This window comes from Octopus sinensis, linkage group LG15, assembly GCF_006345805.1.
Source record: "Octopus sinensis linkage group LG15, ASM634580v1, whole genome shotgun sequence".
Taxonomy (NCBI): domain Eukaryota; kingdom Metazoa; phylum Mollusca; class Cephalopoda; order Octopoda; family Octopodidae; genus Octopus; species Octopus sinensis.
Genome location: NC_043011.1, coordinates 45,318,689 through 45,342,891, shown reverse-complemented (window position 1 = coordinate 45,342,891; position 24,203 = coordinate 45,318,689).

Here is a 24,203-nt window from a genome sequence, read left to right as displayed (position 1 = left end):
AGTACCAGTGAAAGACTGGGGTCGACATAATCGACTTTCTCCCTCTCCCAAATTTCAGGCCTTGTGCCTATGATAGAAAGAATTATTATTATTATTATGGCGGCGAGCTGGCAGAAACGTTAGCACGCCGGGCGAAATACTTAGCGGTATTTCGTCTGCCGCTATGTTCTGAGTTCAAATGCCGCCGAGGTCGACTTTGCCTTTCATCCTTTCGGGGGTCGATTAAATAAGTACCAGTTACGCATTGGGGTCGATGTAATCGACTTAATCCGTTTGTCTGTCCCCTCTGTGTTTAGCTCCTTGTGGGTAGTAAAGAAAGAGTTATTTCGTCTGTCTCCACGTTCTGAGTTCAAATACCGCTGAGCTCGACTTTGTGTTTCACCTTTCGGGGTTTATAACTTAAGTACCAGTTACACACTGGGATCAATGTAATCGGTTAGTTCCCTCCTCCAACATTTCGGGCCTTGTGTTTTTTTAGCAGAAAGGATCATCATCATCATCATCATCATCATCATCATTATTATTATTATTATTATCATTATCATTATCATTATTATTATTATTATTAAAAAGGTGCAGCAAGAAACTCCCACATTAACCATTATTAATAAATATTTCAACGATAAATGCCGAACGTAAACGGATGCAAGCCAAAATGACGACTAGAAATTAAACCTGTGAAACATTAGCTTTATGAAATTACCATTATTATTTGTCTGACTTAACTAGCACCACGCCAATGCCCATATAAAATGTGAGTGATTCTCCAGCATCCGGTATTAAAATTGTTGACTATGATATAGTTTATCTGATTAAATATATATTAGATAAAGCACCATATACCTTATCTAACTAAAGCAAAGTCGAATGACTTAATATTTTTATATACTGAAATAGCTATACGTCCATGTTTCACCTAATTAAACATTCTCAAATTATAATATTATTTATTTGTAATTCATTAAAATTATATATTCCGCATGTAGTTGATGTACAAGTAAATTCGTTAGGTTTTGCCTTAGAGGAAAGTATGTCACGTTATGTTGACAGCATACAACCACTCTAACTTTGAAGTATGTTTTTCTTAAAATTAACTTTATATTGTAAAGTATAATAGCCATCTCGATATGGCTAACCCCAAGGGGGGGGGGGTTGCTGTAGCTTTTTAGCCCCAGGAGATCATCGTCTCCAGCTGGCTTTAGACACAATTTCTGTACCCTTAAGGTATTTGCAAAGGGAGGCCATCCCTTTCTCGTAAGCCTAAGTGATACGCACCGGACCGCGGTTTCGAGATTATTGTCTCTTATCAACGGGCGGTAATATCGAAACAGCGGTCCGGTGCGTATCACTTAGGCTTACGAGAAAGGGATGGCCTCCCTTTGCAAATAACTTAAGGGCACAGAAATTGTGTCTAAAGCCAGCTGGAGACGATGATCTCCTGGGGCTAAAAAGCTACAGTAAAACCCCCCCCCTTGGGGTTAGCCATTTTGAGATGGCTATTATACTTTACATTGTCGAGCGATTACTGTTTACATCTCGTTCTGAGATTTAATAATGCTAACTTTAATATTGTTACGGCCAAAAACGCTTAGCTGTATAGGCTACTCGTGAGACTCCAATGGCCGGAGGAACATAACCTCTCCATAGCTCGAGAGAGGAAAACGTGATGGTGAGTTAGTTTTGTAAACAAAAAATACACCCGGAATGACCCTGCCTGTAGGGTATTAGGGTAAAAAAATCACATCTTTAGCTAATGATTGCACCATACATTACCGACGATCATTTCAATTGTACCAGTATATTCGGATATACCAGTGAAATCAATATATCCGAAAATCGATGAGAACGTAATATTAATTCTATTCGAATCTTTTGCATCTCGTTGTTTGAGATAGTTAACCAAGTTCGCTTAAGAGGGCTTTCTAGATATCTGCCTGGATTTTAGTAGTCCCATTTACCTATATATATATATATATATATATATATATACCGGAGTAAACACATAAATGTGAAACAAGGTGGAAAAGTGGAAAAAAGAGTACTCAAATACCAGGGGTAGAGTAATATGCTGTATTTAAAAGCAGCAGAAATTCAACAAAACCTGTTACTCGGAATTTCACGTTCCCGTTCGGGAACTCCGAGTAACAGGTTTTGTTGAATTTCTGCCGCTTTTAAATAAGTATATATATATATATATATATATATATATTATATATATATATATAAAATAATAGTTATCGCCATACTAATATGGCATTCTTATAAAAATAAGAAAAAAGCTGTCCGCTTATTAGCTCCATGAGGCCATCGCCTTAAGTTAGCTATTTGATACACAAACTGTATCCATATAACCTTCGAACAAGGGAGGTCAGTCGCTCCACACTACTTGATCGGCAGCTACAGACCGCGTTTTCGGAGTATTGCCCCTTTTCAATGCAGCGTAGCCAGCCAGTAGGTGTCGCTTCCGACAATCTCTGTTCGATGGTTTTATTTACCTAGTTTCGGTGGAATACATCCACTTGTTTTCAATAATAGAATATTAATAAATAACTAAGTCTCTCTAAAAGAGAACAGCGGCAGCGTTCCCGGAAAATAATAGTTAACGCCATACTAATATGGCATTCTTATAAAAATAAGAAAAAAGCTGTCCGCTTATTAGCTCCATGAGGCCATCGCCTTAAGTTAGCTATTTGATACCAAACTGTATCCATATAACCTTCGAACAAGGGAGGTCAGTCGCTCCACACTACTTGACCGGCAGCTACAGACGCGTTTCGGAGTATTGCCCCTTTTCAATGCAGCGTAGCCAGCCAGTAGGTGTCGCTTCCGACAATCTCTGTTCGATGTTTTATTTACCTAGTTTCGGTGAATACATCCACTTGTTTTCAATAATAGAAATATTAAAATAACTAAGTCTCTCTAAAAGAGAACAGCGGCAGCGTTCCCGGAAAATAATAGTTATCGCCATACTAATATGGCATTCTTATAAAAAAGAAAAAAGCTGTCCGCTTATTAGCTCCATGAGGCCATCGCCTTAAGTTAGCTATTTGATACACAAACTGTATCCATATAACCTTCGAACAAGGGAGGTCAGTCGCTCCACACTACTTGATCGGCAGCTACAGACGCGTTCGGAGTATTGCCCCTTTTCAATGCAGCGTAGGTTATATGGATACAGTTTGTGTATCAAATAGCTAACTTAAGGCGATGGCCTCATGGAGCTAATAAGCGGACAGCTTTTTTCTTATTTTTATAAGATGCCATATTAGTATGGCGATAACTATTATTTTCCGGGAACGCTGCCGCTGTTCTCTTTTAGAGAGACTAGTTATTTTAATATTTCTATATATAATATATATATATATATATAATATATATATATATATAATATTATCGTGTTACATCGCAAATAAGGTCTACTCCGAAAATAATAAATAAGCCCTACCATGAATTTTCGGGATGTTTTAATATAAGCCCTACCCCGAAAATAGGACCTAATCAAAATGCATCAGCTTGTTAGCAAGACCATGTGATGTTTGCAAAATAAACCAACTACTTTAGCAGCTTGGCTAAAGTAGTTGACTCCCTTGGCCTCACTCCCTTGTCCCCCGATCAAGATGCAAAAGGAAAGAGTTATTCAGTGGAGTAGAAGAAGGGAATTGTGGAAGAGTCACAGGCTTTCTGTGAGGAGATGTTGGGGGTGTCCCCGAATGGTTCGAAAAGGGCGAGCAAAGTACGATAATTTCAGCAGACAAGTGGATGAGGAAAGTGCAAGTGTGGAAGATATCACCTCAGGATGGATTGCTGAGTACAAAGAAGTACAAAGGTTTTGGCCGTACGCAGGGCTGATATTCAAGAATTTGCTCTTGCAATGGCACCACAGTTGGAAATATATACCCCCAGAGATATTCAAAGCAATTACTTCATTGGCTGGATAACTTCCTTCGGCGATATGAGCTCTCTCTAAGAAGATCGACAACACTGTTCAAGCTGGAGGATGCTGAAGTGATTCAACGGGCATCGACTTTTCTAAATACAATATCTCCAATATAATTGCTAATGATGAAACTGCAGTATTTATAGGCCAAGGATCTAAAACGACCATTGAACATCTAGGTGCCTCGTCAATCTACGTTGTCTCAACAGGTTACGAAAGAGCAAGAGTTACTTGTATTTTAGCAATTTGTCTTGATAGAACAAAAGTCCCACCGCTTATCATCACAAAACGCGTTTCGAGCATTTATGTCCTTGAAACGGAAAAGCCTTGGTACACACAAACTGTTATAAGAAAATGGGTTGATTTAACTTTGCGTGGTTCTCAAAGAAGTCTTTTAGTCTGGGATTCGGCCAGTACTCATCATGCAAAAGATATGAAAACCTTCCTTTCTGAAATAAAAATTGACCACATAATTCCCACGGGAATGACTTCATATCTACAAACATTAGATCTTGTAATAAACAAATCCTTCAAAGATAATTTGCAGATTGAAGTAAATGAATATATCGAACATAGAATGGAGAGAAATCAGCGTGGAAACTTTGTCAAACCTAACCTCCAAGAAATTATGAATTGGGTGAAGAATTCATGGAATAAAAATACCGACAGTTGCGTTGCTAATGCACTACGAGCAGGGTACTTAGACAAGAAGTGTTCATTTAAGGAGAGAGAATAATATATATTTCTTTACTACTCACAAGGGGCTAAACACAGAGGGGACAATCAAGGACAGACAAGGGGATTAAGTCGATTACATCGACCCCAGTGCGTAACTGGTACTTAATTTATCGACCCCGAAAGGATGAAAGGCAAAGTCAACCTCGGCGGAATTTGAACTCGGAACGCAACGACAGACGAAATACGGCTACGAATTTCGCCAGGCGTGCTAACGTTTCTGCCAGCTCGCCGCCTTCATAATATATGTTTAATTAGAGGTTGTTAGCCTTATGAAGGGATGGTTTCATCCAAGGAAATGCTGGTTCAATACCTAGTATTTTGGGGGACTGAATTTCCTTAAAATAATAGGTATATATAGGCGCAGGAGTGGTGCTCCATCATGGCTGCAGTCAAATGACCGAAACAAGTAAAAGAGTAAAGAGAGATTAAAGAGTATATAAAAACATATAGTTTATATTTATCTAAAAGAAGAAGAAAATGGAGAGTGGGAAGTTAATAATTGTTTATCATTGAGTATTAATTGAAACGGCTGTAAGTGAAAGTGACCAATTTGCTGTTAATAATAAACAGTTATTAACTACCCAATCCCCATTTTCTTCTTTTAAATATATATATATATACACACACACACACACGTGTGTGTATGTATGTATGTATGTATGTATGTATATATAGTATATATATATATTGTTTTCCACCTGCCTTCGTCTTTTGTTTATTTTCATAAAGCTTCCCGTTATATACATATATATACATATATATAATATATATATATATACATATAAATATATATACACACGCACACACACACATATATATATATATATCACGTGATCACGTGACCGACCAGACCATCAGATGTTGTTACACATCGCTGGTCACAATGCGTTCGCATTGTTTTAGCCTTCGAATGACGTCACCCCGCTGGCTAAGCGAGCAGGCCAACTGAAGAAAGAGTGAGAGAAAGAGTGGTGAAGGAGTACAGCAGGGATCACCACCCCCTGCCGGAGCCTCGTGGAGCTTTTAGGTGTTTTCCCTCAATAAACACACACAACGCCCGGTCTGGGAATCGAAACCGCGATCCTACGACCGCAAGTCCACTGCCCTAACCACTAGGTCATTGCGCCTCCACATATCCAGTCCAATCAATCCAAGATATATATATAGATAGATAGATAGATAGATAGATATAGATATAAATATACGAGGGGTGCTAAAAAGTTCCTAGTTTTAAAGGTATAGCGAAAGGCCTGGCTAGAGGCTCAACCTTCTGAGTACTTTTACGGGACTTAAGTATTTGAAGTACAGCTGCAATATTTGTGTGTGAATCTGAGAGTGTAATATGTTGGAAAAAATCATAATTAACTAATTATCCAGTATTTTCTTTAACCCAAAGCCAGGAACTTTTCGGCACGCCCTCATATATGTTATCCAACATTCTTGTATAAAAATAAATCTATACTCTATAAAAGTATAGAAGTAACCCATCAGATTAATGTAAAATTGTATTTAATAAAACTAAACATATAAAAATACAAACATGAATATATAGGCGCAGGAGTGGATGTGTGGTAAGTAGCTTGCTAACCAACCACATGGTTCCGAGTTCAGTCCCACTGCGTGGCATCTTGGGCAAGTGTCTTCTGCTATAGCCCCGGGCCGACCAATGCCTTGTGAGTGGATTTGGTAGACGGAAACTGAAAGAAGCCTGTCGTATATATGTATATATATATATATATATATATATATATATATGTATGTGTGCGTGCGTGTGTTTGTGTGTCTGTGTGTCTGTGTTTGTCCGCAGTCAAATGACTGAAACAAGTAAAAGAGTAAAAGAGAGTAAAGAGTAAACATATAAAAAAACAAACATGAATATATATTTGTGTGTGTGTATGTGTCTGTGTGTGTGTGTGCTTGTATGTGTGTGTGTATTTATGTAATGCTTGTATATACAGTGTAGTCAAATTTACCCCGAACAACCTCTACCACTTGTCAATATGTCTCTATCCCTATTAATCCCTCTATCTACCTCTCTCTCCCACTCTCTCTATCTCTCTTTCAGCCTGCCTCTTCCTCACCCTCCCACCCCTCTCTTTCTTTTGTTCTCTCTCCATTCTTCTCTCTTATTCTCTCTCTCAGTCTGACGTAGCTTTCACCTAAAGATAAAGGTTGGTCTTACACCCTACCATTTATGGTAATATCTGTCCCTACGTGTCGCTAGAACAAAATAACCAAACCATTGTTGTTGTTGCTTTAGTCTCAGCTCAGCCATGATCCAGCAGACCGATGATCAAAAGCATTCCAGCCGTGACCAACACGTTTTTAAAAGTATATCTTGGACTACATTATCCAATGTGTTCTCTTTAAGGGCGTGAAGTTGTGATTTGAGGGAGACTTAGTTACTGTTTTTTGCTAGTTGATCAATTGCATAGAATCTATGAACACTCTTTTTTCGAGAAAAGGGCCGGATGAGATATGGATCATCAGGTGGGCCGCACTACGTTAAGAAACGTTAAGGCGGCGAGCTGGTAGAAACGTTAGCACGCCGGGCGAAATACGTAGCCGTATTTCGTCTGCCATTGCGTTCTGAGTTCAAATTCCGCCGAGGTCGACTTTGCCTTTCATCCTTTCGGGGTCGATTAAATAAGTACCAGTTACGCACTGGGGTCGATATAATCAACTTAATCCGTTTGTCTGTCCTTGTTTGTCCCCTCTATGTTTAGCCCCTTGTGGGTAGTAACGAAATAAGAAACTTCCGCGAGCTGCCTATTGCTTGTGATTGGCATATGTTATGGTCGTAGTTCTATTGTTATGTTTATTATTATTCACGTTTATCGCTAAGTCAACCCTGACCGAAAGCATTCCGGCCATGACCATCCCGTGTTTGTTCGGACAGTGTATGTAAAACTACATTATCCAGTCTAATCAATCCAATGATTGTTGATTTAAGACAATATGGTATGACATAAGGGAGATTTGACTGTCATTTTTAGATCAAGATATCACATGGTGTCTCTCTTGTCTTGTTAACTGTGTTGTTGTTGTTGTTGTTCAACATCAGGTTGGACCTGGTCAAGCAGAGATATGATCACAGGTGTTCCAACCATGATCATCATGTCTTTTTTTTCTTTTTGGACGTAATATACCTGGGACCATACTTATTTAAAGCAGCGGTTCTCAACCATTTTTTTTTACCTATGGTCCCCTTTGATTTCTAGTTTACTCTACCGGACCCCCATAGCCATTCGATAGGCGCAGGAGTAGCTGTGTGGTAAGTAGCTTGCTAACCAACCACATGGTTCCGGGTTCAGTCCCACTGCGTGGCATCTTGGGCAAGTGTCTTCTGCTATGGCCCCGGGCCGACCAATGCCTTGTGAGTGGATTTGGTAGACGGAAACTGAAAGAAGCCTGTCGTATATATGTATATATATATTTGTGTGTGTGTGTTTGTGTGTCTGTGTTTGTCCCCCTAGCATTGCTTGACAACCGATGCTGGTGTGTTTACGTCCTCGTAACTTAGCGGTTCGGCAAAAGAGACCGATAGAATAAGTACTGGGCTTACAAAGAATAAGTCCCGGGGTCAATTTGCTCGACTAAAGGCGGTGCTCCGGCATGGCCGCAGTCAAATGACTGAAACAAGTAAAAGACAGAAGGTAAAAGAGAAAGTATTATATTTTTATAATTACATTTTATCGTAAAGGTGCATGGCTCAGTGGTTAGAACATCGGGCTCATAATCATGAGGTAGTGAGTTCGATTGCCGGACAGAGCTGTGTGTTGTGCTCCTCTTGAGCAAGACACTCATATTTCACGTTGCTCCAGTTCACTCAGTTGTTGAAATGTGTTGCGATGTCACCGATGCCAAGCCGTATCGACCCCTTTGCCTTTCCCTTGGACAACAACGGTGACGTGCAGACGGGAGCCTGGTATTCATAGGCAACTGCTGGTCTTCCTTAAACAACCCAGCCCGGACTTGTGCCTTTTATGACCGAAGGGGTTGTTTACCTTTACCTTACTTATTAGGGATTGTATAAAAATAAATTGTTAAAATATTTTGTGCATCGTAGAAATAAAACCAATTTATTTACTCTTTTATTCTCTTACTTGTTTCAGTCATTTGATTGCGGCCATGCTGAAGCATCGCCTTTAGTCGAGCAAATCGACCCCAGGACTTATTCTTTCTAAGCCTAGTACTTATTCTATCGGTCTCTTTTATATATATATATATATTATATATATATATATATATATATATATATATATATATATACTACGACAGGCTTCTTTCAGTTTCTGCCTATCAAATCCACTCACAAGGCTTTGGTCGCCCAAGGCTATAGTAGAGGACACTTGCCCAAAGTGCCACGCAGTGGGTCTGAACCCGGAACCATGTGGTTGGTTAGCAAGCTACGCAGTGGGACTGAACCTGGAACCATGTGGTTGGTAAGCAAGCTACGCAGTGGGACTGAACCCGGAACCATGTGGTTGCTAAGCAAGCTACGCAGTGGGACTGAACCCGGAACCATGTGGTTGCTAAGCAAGCTACGCAGTGGGACTGAACCCGGAACCATGTGGTTGGTAAGCAAGCTACGCAGTGGGACTGAACCCGGAACCATGTGGTTGGTTAGAAAGCTACTAACCACATAGCCACTCCTACGCCTATAGATTTTAATAACAAGATCTTGCATTGACCTCTAAAGGATATATGGATCCCTAAGGGCCATATGATCCAGGCTGAGATTCACTGATTTAATGTGTCTTTTTAAAATTTAGTCATTTAAAGGAAATTTGGCTGCTATTAATACTTCTAGCCGGTTTAGCGACCATGTAGAGGCTCCCGCGATGTTGTTTTCGTAGTAGTAGTAGTAGTAGTAGTAGTAGTAAGCAGCAGCAGTAGTTTTTGTTGTTGTTATTTAGACTCCAGGTTAGCTCTGACTGAGGACAGGTCTATGACCAAACACGTTTCCAGCCATGATCATCCCATTGATTTACACAACATTGTTGACCGTACTAATATTCCGAGTTTCAACCGGTGATGTAAATGGAATAGGGAGGAGAACGAGGAATGCAGGGGTAAGGTGTTCCCCTGCTCTTCAGTTCAGGGCGGAAAAATGAGCGAAAGTAGCACCTAGTACCTAAGTTCCACCTTCCTGACCTCCCCTCCTCTATATCTTTAACCCTTTAGTGTTCACATTATTCTGCCAAAATTAATTCTTTTTTATCCACATTGTTTTGAACTAATCATGCATTATCTTGTAGCTATGAGATTTTGATGAGGTAGCTGTTAATTTTTAAAAGGATATTGAAGGGTTGGTGTGAGAGACCAGATCTGGCCATTTTGAACATAGAACAGGCAGAATACTTTTGGCCGGATATGGCCGGTTTAATTGCTAAAGGGTTAAACTATCCCCAGTTCCAAGTACCCACTCCCCCGTCACTCGATGTTAGATGTGATTGGAAAGAAATTTGGCTGCCATTAACAGGAGGTCAAGCAATCACGTAGCAGGGCCTTCACCGACAAACTGCTTTTGTAGTTGTTTGCGGTTGTGTAAGTAGTTGATGAAAAATATTGCAGGTGTTACTACTGCAGTTGTACTTCTATTGCTTACAGGTGTTGTTTATGCTGTAGTAGTTGTAGGTACTTTTTAGTTACAGTTGTAGTTGTAGTAACAGCATTATTATTATTATTATTGTTGTTGTTGTTATTATTATTGTTATTGTTATTGTTATTATTATTATTATTAGTAGTAATAGTAGTTATTGTTGCTGTGGTGGTAGTAATAGTAGTAGTAGTTGTAGTAGTACTACTAATTGTAGCAGTAATTGTAGTTGCAAAAGTTGTTGGTGCGGTGGTGGTGATAGTGTCGTTATTATTATCATTATTATTATTATTATATTATTATTATTATTATTATTATTATTATTATTATTATTAGTAGTAGTAGTAGTAGTAGTAGTAGTAATCGTAGTAGTAGTAATCGTAGTAGTAGTAATAGAAGTTGTAGTAGTAGTAGAAGAAGAAGAAGAAGAAGAAGAAGAAGAAGAAGACGAAGAAGAAGTAGTAGTAGTAGTAGTAGTAGTAGTATAGTAGTAGTAGTAGTTATTCTGGTGATGAAGTCAGATAAGGTTATCGCAAACCACACAAAACCCACTGTGTCTCGTCGTTGATAACCGAGTGGAGTGCCTTCAGTGAACCCTGTACTCAAAGTTTACCTCCTCTTATCTACCATCCATGCCACCTAACAGCCAACCTCTTCAATGCCAGTGCTTGTATTAATATATATATATCTCAAGTAGGACACATACACGCACACGTGTGTGTGTGTATATATATATATATATATAATATATATATATATATATATATATATATATATATATATATATATATAGGTGCATGTGTGTCTGTAGTCGTGTCTATTATGAAAAAGGACGAAGATATTCACAGATGTGTGTGAGTATGCATATATATATAAAAGATATATATACATATATATAATCTATTTATATATATGTCCTTATACTTTTATTTGTTTCAGTCATTTGATTGCGGTCATGCTGGAGCACCGCCTTTAGTCGAACAAATCGATCCCAGGACTTATTCTTTGTAAGCCTAGTACTTATTCTAGCGGTTTCTTTTTCTGAGCCCCTAAGCTAAGGGGACGTAAACACACCAACATCTGTAGTCAAGCGATGGTGAGAGGTCAAACACAGACACACAAGTATCTACCTCTCTCTCTATATATATATATATGTGTGTGTGTGTGTGTGTGTGTGTGTGTGTGTGTGTGTGTGTGTGTGTGTGTGTGACGGGTTGTTTTCAGTTTCCGCCTACCAAATCCACTCACAAGGTTTTGGTCGGTCTGAGGCTATAGTAGAAGACACTTGTCCAAGGTGTCACACAGTGGGACTGAACCCAGAACCATGTGGTTGGTAAGCAAGCTACTTATCACACAGTCACATTCTTTTTTATCCCTTTGCTTGTTTCAGTCATTTGACTGTGGCCATGCTGGAACACCTCCTTTAAGGGTTTTCTTAAAGCGAAGAATTCGACACCATGAATTATTCTTTCTAAGACTAGTACTTATTCTATCAGCCTTCTTTGCCGAACCGGTAAGTTTCAGGGACATAAACACTGTAATACCGATTGTCACGCTATGGTGGTGGTGGTGTTAGGGTGGTGGGGGACAAACATAGACACATACACATAAATATATACGACGGGCTTCTTTCAGTTTCCGTTTACCAAATCCACTCATTCGTCTGAGGCTATAGACACATTCCCAAATTGCCTCGCAGTAGCAACCCAGAACCATGTGGTTGGGCAGCAAGCTTCTTACCACACAGCCACACCTGATTTAAATGAAGAAACATTGACAAATCAAAGTTCTGTAAATCATAATAGTAATGATAAGCTTAAAGCTTATAAGCGTTCACCGTGTATTGGATAAAGAAAATAGTCTGGTATTGGGGCATATAAGCCCTCGACGGAAAAAAAAGTGGGTTTTAGTACGCGTGGGAAACGAACCCACACGTCTTGTATTCGCGATAAGTGTGCTAACTGATTATAGCAACTTACCCACTCACGTCTTCCCGTTAGATTTAAGAACAATAATTTCAAAGTGTTGTGTAAACATGTGTGTATGTGTGTGTATGTGTGGTGTATGGGATGTGTGTAAACATTATACCTACCTACCTACACATACATACACACACACACACACACACACATACTTGTTCATACTTACAAAAGAAATAAAAGACTACTGTATGCATTATGTGCCGCTTATATTTATAATAAAAATAATAATGAAATTATTGTATACAGTGCTCAGGTGTACCACAACTTGTCAAAAGTGCGTATAAAACATATGCAGTAATGTACAAATGTCTGGAAAGTGAACAGTGTATGAGTCAGATACATGCTTGCGTGTGTATGGAGGGGAGAGAATCAGGTGTAGTGTTAGCGAATCTCAGGAAGCATGGACATTTACCAACTCTACAAGGAATCTGTTGATTATTCATTCGTTTGCTGCTCGGAGTTTTGTTGTACATATAATGCACATACTCTCATTCAGTTAATATTTGTTGATCATCAAGGTTCAGACCAATTATGAAAAGCATGAAGAATTTTTTCCAAGTCTCCTGACCTGAATGAGTGTAGATATTAGTAATAACGGTTTTTGAATGTGTTTGCGGTAAGATATTGGTGCTGAAGTGTATTTTTGTATTTATTTTACGACGAGGAACGCTTTACTAGAGAATGAAGTATCTGAAAATTTCAGTATCGATATCGATATCCTTTAGAATGATTGATCAGTCCAAGTTACGTTTGCCTTTCTAATTTGTTTCTATAGTTTGAATGTGCACTCCTTGTATAATATTTTCTTGCTAAAGCCAATTCTAAAACTTCTCATCGATAAACGAATGCAATTAACTTTTTAATAACAATAAAGTTAAGGTTAGTTATTCCTGATTGGATAACATAATTTTTCAGGTCACGCGTTACAACCTAAAATACAAAACTGTGGGTATGGAGGTATGATATCATACCTCCATACCCACAGTTTACACAGGTAGAGTAGAATAGTTAGTGGACTCTTATATGGATAGATATATGTGTGAGTGTGTGTGTATGCACATGCATTTTTTAATTTTTATATTTTCTAATATTTTTTTTTTATAATTAAAAAAAAATTTTATTTATTTTTTTGTGTAAGCATATGGATATGAAAATAAACAGATCAACATACAGACGGATAGGTACATAGGTTATAAGAACAGACAAGCACACATACACACATACGCAAATGGAGACTGAAACACATGACTATATATACACACACTTTACTCCACACAAGGACACATATGGAGACACGGATCCACACATATAGAGACGCACATCCATACATCCAAACATGGTACATAGTTGCATAACACGCACAGACACACACACACACAAGGAGACAGAGGTACATGCAAATACAAACACACGCTCACGCACACACATACATAGAAAATACACAAACACGGACAGGCAAGCACATGAATATGCAGGATACATACATACAGATGCACACAAACATAGATATATACATATGCATACACATACATATATACATACACACACATGCATACATACACACATACATACGTACATGCATGCATAGGCACACACACATACACACACACTGACCCATACACATGCGCACAAACAAAATGGAACGCAGTGTAAATAACGGACAGAGTCACAACTATTGAAAAGTTTGCAAGACGCAACGAAAATGTTGGGAAAATAAAAATAAGAAATAAGTGGAAATTTTACCAGTGTGTGTGTTACATTATAAGGCACTAAAAGGAGGCGCAATGGCCTAGTGGTTAGGGCAGCGGACTCGCCGTCATAGGATCGTGGTTTCGATTCCCAGACCGGGCGTTGTGAGTGTTTATTGAGCGAAAACACCTAAAAGCTCCACGAGGCTCCCGCAGGGGATGGTGGTGATCCCTGCTGTACTCTTTCACCACAACTTTCTGTTGTACCTGTATTTCAAGGGGTCGGCCTTGTCACTCTCTGTGTCACGCTGAATATCCCCGAGAACTACGTTAAGGGTGCACGTGTCTGTGGAGTGCTCAGCCACTTACACGTTAATTTCACGAGCAGGCTGATTCAGATCAACCGGAACCCTCATCGTCGTAACCGACGGAGTGCTTCCATCCAAGGCACTTAAAGAGAATGACTCTCTCCAGACACAATAGAATGAATTAGTGTTGTTTAATAAACATTAATAGGATGGTTCAAAAACATCAGCTCCTGTATTTTAGTGTCACGGCTTTTACAAACTGTACCTGCTGTTTCTTGAATATATTTCCATATATTATATGAACACAAACCTGATATCATTTTCTTGATTACCTGGATTTTGCTGACTATTTTAAACAAAGTATTTAGTTTATTTGAACGTGTTTAACTAAGAAAGTGATATATTTTAAATCCAGTTCGACAGGTTCTTGAATTTCCCGTGACCTGGATCCCACCCCACAACCCACACCGCTAAATTTAATATCTCTTATTTCACATTTTAGCCCCTAATGTGTTACCGTTAGTAAGAATACGAAACCATCAAAAAGGAACTATGGTCAAACTAGGCTAAGGGGTTCAACTGTCTTTAACATGGTATTAAAAAGTCGCTAAATTTATTCTTATTTCTTTATTGCCCACAAGGAGCTAAACATAGAGGGGACAAACAAAGACAGACAAACGGATTAAGTCGATTACATCGACCCCAGTGCGTAACTGGTACTTAATTTATCGACCCCGAAAGGATGAAAGGCAAAGTCGACCTCGGCGGAATTTGAACTTAGAACGTAACGGCAGACGAAATACGGCTACGCATTTCGCCCGGCGTGCTAACGATTCTGCCAGCTCACCACCTTCAAAGTGGCTAAATTTATTCTGCTGTTCTTTCTATGCTTGCCGACAACGGCGTTTTGTGCATCCTGTAATTATTTCATTCTTTTTAGTGTTTTTTCAGAAATTGGACTTCGGCCATACGAGGATACCGGCTTGTAGCTTTCAGTCGAACAAAATTTACCTCAGCACTTCATTTTATTTTATTATTAACTTATTCACTTATTTCGTTGGTCTCATGTACCCAACTAGTAAGTTACCGTGTCGTAAATAAATCAACATCGAGTTGTCAAGCGATGGGAAACAAGCTCAAAGACGCGCGCAAATATACAAGGCGTGAATGTGTGGTAAGAAGCTTACTTCTCAACCACATCATTCTGGGTTCAGTCCTACTACATGGCACCTTGGGCAAGTGTCTTCTACTATAACCTCAGGCCAACTAAAACCTTGTGAGTGGATTTGGTAGATGGAAACTGAAAGAACATCGTATATGTGTGTGCGCATGCGCGCGTGTGTATGTTTATATATATATGTATGTATATATATATGTATATATAAGTTACGGTGACGTAAACACGCCAGCATCGGTTGCCAAGCGATGGTGGCGGGACAAACAGACACATAGACACGCACACTTAATATATATATGTATGTATATATATATGTATATATAAGTTACGGTGACGTAAACACGCCAGCATCGGTTGCCAAGCGATGGTGGCGGGACAAACAGACACATAGACACGCACACTTAAATATATATATGTATGTATATATTTAAGTGTGCGTGTCTATGCGTCTGTTTGTCCCGCCACCATCGCTTGGCAACCGATGCTGGCGTGTTTACGTCACCGTAACTTAGCGGTAATCCTTTAAGGCGGTGCTCCAGCAAGGTCGCAGTCAAATGTGTGTGCGTGTATGTGTTTTGTTTCGCTCATAAACACACACATCGCCCGATCTGAGATTCGAACCCGCGATCCCTCGACCGCGAGTCCGCTGCTCTAACCACAAGGCCATGTGCCTCCACTTTGTAGTCTTATACTATCTTATAAGTATTTAGTTTGCAATAAAATACTGCGGAGAGACTTTTTGAACGCTGTATAAAAGAAAGATATATTTATATACTGATGTGTATAAATCCACTGACAGGACTTCGGTTGGCCCGGGACTATATTAGAGAACCCTTACCCAAGGTGCAACACGTGGAACTGAAACCAAGATCCCATAGCTGTGAACGAAGCTGCTCAACCATTAAATTAGTCTTATGCTTTAATTGTGGAGGCGCGTGGCTTAGTGGTTAGGGTGTTGAACTCATGATCGTAAAGTTGTGGTTTCGATTCCTCGACTGGGCGATGCGTTGTGTTCTTGAGCAAAGCACTTCATTTCACGTTACTCCAGTCAACTCAACTGGTAAAAATGAGTAATCCTGCGACGGACCGGCGTCCCGGCCCTCATAAGAGCCTTATGAGCCTGGCATGGCTTGAGAAGGAACATATATTTTTATTTTAAGTTTTAATGACGGTTACAAGGACCTTCTTTAAAGTTCTTTCGCAACCGATCACGGCCGTTAATGACTTCTTTCATCTTAAGTTTCTTCATCGATTTACGGTGTTCTCTCAAGATTTTCTGTACATAACAGGTAAATTCTCTTAGCCGTTTTCGTTGCCGCTGATGAAGAAACAACCTTAACAAGAAAATCTGCAATTCTTTAATGCCAGAATCAACATTACAGTATATTAAACGGTATGGATTTGGTTGCTACAGTGTTTGCTGGTTACTTCCAAATTAAATGCCTGTCTCTTTATGTTTGTATGTACATATGTGCACGCACGCGACTGCCCCACACACACATGCATGCATGTATGTATGTATGTATGTATGTATGTATGTATGTATGTATGTATGTATGTATGTATGTATGTATGTATGTATGTATGTATGTATGTATGTATGTATGTATGTATGTATGTATGTATGTATGTATGTATGTATGTATGTATGTATGTATGTATGTATGTATGTATGTATGTATGTGTGTGTGTGTGTGTATGTGTGTATGTATGTATGTATGTATGTATGTATGTGTATATAAATTTTTATGGACATATGTAAGCTTATATATGTGGGAGTGTATGTATGTTTGTGTGATGTATGCAGGTATATATGTGTACACGTGTGTTTGTGTGATTGTGTTTTGTGTATATGTGTGTGTGTGTGTGGGTATCTGTCTATCTATCTATCTATCTATCTATCTATCTATCTATCTATCTATCTATCTATCTATCTATCTATCTATCTGTATACACACACGCACACACACATGTATGCACATATATATATATATATATATATATATATATATATGTGTGTGTGTGTGTGTAGATATCTATCTATCTGTCTGCATACATGCGCGCGCACACACATACATACTTGGTGGTGCTGAAATGTTCCTGGCTTTGAGTAAAAGAAAATACAGGAGGATCAGTTAGTTATGATTTTATTCAACATATTCTCCTCTCAGATTCACACACTTATTGCAGTGGTCCTTCAGTTTTTCTAAGCCCTGTAAAAAACACTCGGAGGGTTCGGCCTCCAGTCATGTCTTTCGCGAAACCGTAAAAGAGAAAAAAACCTTTTACCACCTCCTCGTGTTTATATACTCTTTTACTTATTTCAGTCGTTTGACTGCGGCCGTGCTGGAGCACCGTCTTTAGTCGAGCAAATCGACCCCGGGACTTATTCTTTGTAAGCTTAGTAATTTTTCTATCGGTCTCTTTTGCCGAACCCCTAATTTACGGGGACGTAAAAACATCAGCATCTGTTATCAAGCGATGTTGGGGGGGAGGGACACAGACATACAAACACATACACACATACACACATACACACACACACACACACACATATATATATATATATACGATGGGCTTCTTTCAGTTTCCGTCTACCAAATCCACTCACAAGGCTTTGGTCGGCTCGAGGCAATAGTAGAAGATACTTGCCCAAGGTGCCACGCAGGTGGGACTGAGCCCGGAACCATGTAGTTGGTAAGCAAGCTACTCACCCCACAGCCATTCCCGCGCCTATATATATATATATATATATATATATATATATATATATATATGATTGTAAGCATAGCATATAGGTCACTAAACAACAAAGTACTTCCTTTTCAGTATTTGAAAGTCATTTCAAGTTACTTCAACAAAACACTTGTGTGTGTGTGTGTGTGGTGTGTGTGTGTGTGTGTGTGTATGAGGGAGTGTGCGTGTCTTTGTAAGTGTACAAATGTATGTATATGTATATACGCAAACAAATTTATTGTTCAAGTAGTTATACAAGTTATAAAGTAAAGCTGATGCAATAGTATGGCGCACAGGTGTATATAATATGACTCATAGATAATGCAACACAAGTTCATTGTTTATATACATATAGACATGGCTGTGTAATAAGAAGCTTGCCTTCCAGCCACATAGCTCCGGGTTCAGTCCTACTGCTAGGAACCTTGGACAAGTGTCTTCTACTGTAGCCTCGAGCCGACCTTTGTGAGTGTATTTGATAGACGGGAACTGAAAGAGGCCCGTCGTATATATAAGTATATATATATATGTATATATAGTTAATCCAAACAAGAAAGTACAAAAAAACACAACAACGCGAGGACGTGGAACAAATATAGTATTATAGAAGGTGGGTTTAATGTTTCGAACGGAGCTCTTCGTCGGAAACATAGGAGAAGGAAAGATCCAGGAAGACAGAGGGAAAAAAATCGCCAACAGTACACATGCGGTCACATTTTGAATATATATATATACTCTGTTACTCTCTTTTACTCTTTTACGTGTTTCAGTCAGTTGACTGCAGCCATGCTAGAGCACCGCCTTTAGTCGAGCAACTCGACCCCGGGACTTATTCTTTGTAAGCCCAGTACTTATTCTATCGGTCTCTTTTGCCGAACCGCTAAGTTACGGGAACATAAACACACCAGCATCGGTTGTCAAGCAATGCTAGGGGGACAAACACAGACACACAAATATACACATATACGACGGGCTTCTTTCAGTTTCCGTCTACCAAATCCACTCACAAGGCTTTGGTCGGCCCGAGGCTATAGTAGAAGACACTTGCCCAAAGTGCCACGCAGTGGGACTGAACCCGGAACCATGTGGTTGGTAAGCAAGCTACTTACCACACAGCCACTCCTGCGCCTATATATATATATATATATAATATATATATATATATATTATATATATATATATATATATATAATATATATATGTGCGTGCGTGTATGTGTGTGTGAAAGTGCGTGTCTTTGTGTCTGTGTTTGTCCCAAACAACTGTTGGACAACTGTTTTCGTTCCCGTAAATTAGCAGTTCAGCAAAGGAGACTGATAGAATAAATACTAGGCTTTAAACAAGAAAAAGTGCCGGAGTCGATTTATTCGACTAAAAACCTTTGAGGCGGTGCTCCAGCATGGGCGCAGTGAAATTACTAAAACAAGTAAAAGATAATATATATATATATATATATATATATATATATAAAGGGGATGAATTTATCGAGAGTGAAAATCAAAACGTTTACCGATAACTTTAACTCGAACCGCGGTTTCTGCTTCTTTCTAGCAAAACACAGAATATGTTTGATAAGGCTAGCTTCATCAGCGAGTCGCCTAAATTTAATCGAGGTCTGCAGCGATGTGGGACCATGTGTTGAACCCGACTACTAGCAGATCTTAACTTTTCAAATCTCTGCGCAGACGCAAAACTTACACGGCAGTATAGGGCATGCCGGGAAGAATTTTACGAATAAATCCATCATGTAATATGCGAATATAAACAAGAAGAGTAGTAATATTATTTACTACCAGGTGCCCAGCACAAAAGACGAATTAGTCATAAGACAAAAATATTATTCATATAGAAAAATATTATTCATGTAGTTATACAATTAAGGGCTCCTAAATTAAGATGCCGAGTGCTGGGAACACAAAAGTTATCGGTAAACGTTTTTGATTTTCACTCTCGATAAATTCATCCCCTTTTTGTGTGTAAGTTTTGCGTCTGCGCAGAGATTTGAAAAGTTAAGATCTGCTAGTAGTCGGGTTCAACACATGGTCCCACATCGCTGCAGACCTCGATTAAATTTAGGCGACTTGCTGATGAAGCTAGCCTTAGCAAACATATTCTGTGTTTTGCTAGAAAGAAGCAGAAACCGCGGTTCGAGTTAAAGTTATCGGTAAACGTTTTTGATTTTCACTCTCGATAAATTCATCCCCTTTTTGTGTTCCCAGCACTCGGCATCTTAATTTAGGAGCCCTTAATTGTATAACTACATGAATAATATTTTTCTATATGAATAATATTTTTGTCTTATGACTAATTCGTCTTTTGTGCTGGGCACCTGGTAGTAAATAATATTACTACCCTTCTTGTTTATATTCGCATATTACATGATGGATTTATTCGTAAAATTCTTCCCGGCATGCCCTATACTGCCGTGTAAGTTTTGCGTCTGCGCAGAGATTTGAAAAGTTAAGATCTGCTAGTAGTCAGGTTCAACACATGGTCCCACATCGCTGCAGACCTCGATTAAATTTAGGCGACTCGCTGATGAAGCTAGCCTTAGCAAACATATTCTGTGTTTTGCTAGAAAGAAGCAGAAATCCGCGGTTCGAGTTAAAGTTATCGGTAAACGTTTTTGATTTTCACTCTCGATAAATTCATCCCCTTTTTGTGTTCCCAGCACTCGGCATCTTAATTTAGGAGCCCTTAATTGTATAACTACATGAATAATATTTTTCTATATGAATAATATTTTTGTCTTATGACTAATTCGTCTTTTGTGCTGGGCACCTGGTAGTAAATAATATTACTACCCTTCTTGTTTATATTCGTATATAATATATATATATATATATATACACATTCACACACATATGCATGTATGTGTCTGAGTGCGTGTGTATACATAGATATATATATGTATGTGTGTGAGCTTGTGTATAGTCTGAAGTGTGTGTGTGTGTATGTGTAATTGTGTTTTGTGTATGTATATACCAGCGGGGTGGCGTCATTTGAAGGCTAAAAAAATGCGAAGCGCATTGTGACCAGCGATGTGTAGCAACATCTGATACCCTGGTCGGTCACGGTGATATATATATATATACATACGTATACAGATATATTCAACTTACGATGAAAGTAAACAAAGAAAGTTTGTTTTTAGAAGCGTTGAGATGTATTGAAGGATACAGAAATAATTTTTTTTATTCTCAAACGCGTGATAATGCTAATAAAATAGCGTGAACAGGATAAATTATCCATACATTGCAGAAAAATACGTTACAGGCCAGCCATGAGAGTCGAACTCACATCCCTGTGATTACGCGTCAAGTGCTTATATGTTCCGCCGAATTTGTGTAAATTTGTATAGAATAATATATATGAATAATATAGCCAGGAAAATTTGTGCTATACTAGATGATCTAAATACCAGGATTTCTGCGCAAGCAAAACTATAGTAAATAGCATATAAGGCGGCGAGCTGGCAGAAACGTTTGCACGCCGGGCGAAATGCGTAGCCGTATTTCGTCTGCCGTTACGTTCTGAGTTCAAATTCCGCCGAGGTCGACTTTACCTTTCATCCTTTCGGGGTCGATTGAATAAGTACCAGTTACCTCACTGGGATCGATATAATCGACTTAATCCGTTTGTCTGTCCTTGTTTGTCCACTCTGTGTTTAGCCCCTCGTGGGTAGTAAAGAAATATATAGTAAATAGCATACAGCGAGCAAAAAAGATACCTATAGAACAACGTAGAACAAAGGAAGAAAGACGAACCCATCAACGGAACACAATACCATTTCTAGTAACACACAAACTGCTTCACCAAAACATTTTAAACATCATCAAAAGAAATTTGCCAATCATGAAACAAAGTGAAAAATTAAAAAACAACAACAACATAACTAATCAAACACTTATCTTATGTAAAAAGCAACCACATAACCTTAAAAAACTATTAACAAAGGCAAAATTCAACATGAACAAACAGGATAAGACATTCACAGTATCCAAGTGTAATGAAAACAGATGTGGAACGTGTCAATAGATGCCTACTGGTAGATCCATTAGAACAAAAAAAAAATGGACAGATTTTCACAAATGCAGATATGAACTGCAAAAGCAGAAATTTGATCTAATGCATTAAATGCCCTAACTGCGAGGAACTATTCTTTGGCGAGGGAGGGTAGGCATTATCGGAACGTTCACGAGTTCACAGACAACAAATCCAGAACATTAATGTTCAGCAAAGTCCATTGAGCCGACATACAGAAACATGTGGTCAGAAAATGTTTCTAATTTAAAAAAAAAATATTTGCCAACTAAATGTGGCGGTTCTATAGAGGACGGTGCTACTGTTGCTAGAAATAAGAGATCTAAGATGCTCCAATGCTGTAAGTTGACGAACATAAATGAAGGCATATTCACTAACAGGGACCTGAATCATCCGAAAAAGCGATTCAACTCCCTGATTGTGTATATGCTTTCATTCATGTTCGTCAACTACAGCATTGGAGCATCTTAGCTCTTATTTCTAGCAATGTAAGTATTTCTTAAGACTCTGGTCACATTTATGTTTCTAATTTAAAAAATATATTTACAACTAAATGTGGCGGTTCTATAGAGGACGGTGTTATTGTTGTTTTTAGCATCGGCGATTTAATATAACTTATCTCTCTCTTTCTAATTTTTTCCTTTCCACAAACTACATGACACCAGTGAGGTTGGCAGAAAAACAAAAGAATAAAGGTTTCATTAAAATTTTCAAACCTGTTCTGAATGGAAATAACAATAATATAGCAAACCAGTTAATGATGTGGATTAAAGAATATCTTTGACATATGAATATAAACAAATTACAGGAGACTCCCACCGATTGATATAAAAACGATCGAAACCAACTAAATTTGTTCACTCATAAAACCATTACATGTAAGCCGCAAGGTTAAAATAAAGGCGGGATCTATGCCAGTGACATCGGTGCACCCATGCTGGGTGGACATATTTGTATGTACGTGTATATGCATATATATGTACAAGCATATATATACGTATATATGCATGTATATGTATAAGCATATGTGAGAGTATGTACCTATATATATATATATCTATATATATATATATATATATATATATATATATAATATATATATATATATATATAGGCGTAGGAGTGGTTGTATGGTAAGTAGCTTACTTACGAACCACATGGTTCCGGGTTCACTCCCACTGCATGGCACCTTGGGTAAGTGTCTTCTACTATAGCCTCGGGCCGACCAAAGCCTTGTGAATGGATTTGGTAGACGGAAACTGAAAGAAGCCCGTCGTATATATTATGTGTGTATATATATATATATATATATATGTATGTGCGTGTTTGCGTGTCTGTGTTTGTCCCCCCAACATCGCTTGACAACCGATGCTGTAAGTGTATGTGTGTATGTATGTGCGTATGTACGTACGTATATATACGTTTGTGTCTGCATTTGAGTATATACACGTGTGGGTGTAAGTATGTGTGTGTGTGTTTGTGTGTATATGGATGTGTATGTGTGTTCGTATGTGTGAGCGCGCATGCGCACGGGTGTACCCGTGTGTGTTTGTGTGCAGCGGTCGATATACGTGCATACAGGGGTTGGACCAAATAATTGGAACACGTTTTAAATTCAGTGAATATTTTATTTAATATGGAGTTGGTCCTCCTTTAGCTTTCTGAACAGCGTCTAGAAATTGATTCATACAGCTTCTTGACTTCATTGAGAGGAATCTTGAGCCATTCTTCTTACAAAACCTGCTCCAGCTGTTGCAGACACGACGGTGGAGGGTAACGACTTCTAACTTAACGCTCCAACATGCATCACAGATGCTCAATAGTATTAAGATCTGGAGACTGAAGGAGAGGAGCCGTTCCATGTGTTGTAGCTCACTACTATGCTCTTCATGCCAATTTTTAACCACACGAGAGGTCTGTATTGGAGCATCATTATCTTGGAAGCTGCGCTCACCATCAGGGAATAATGTCTGGACCATGGGAAGGACTTG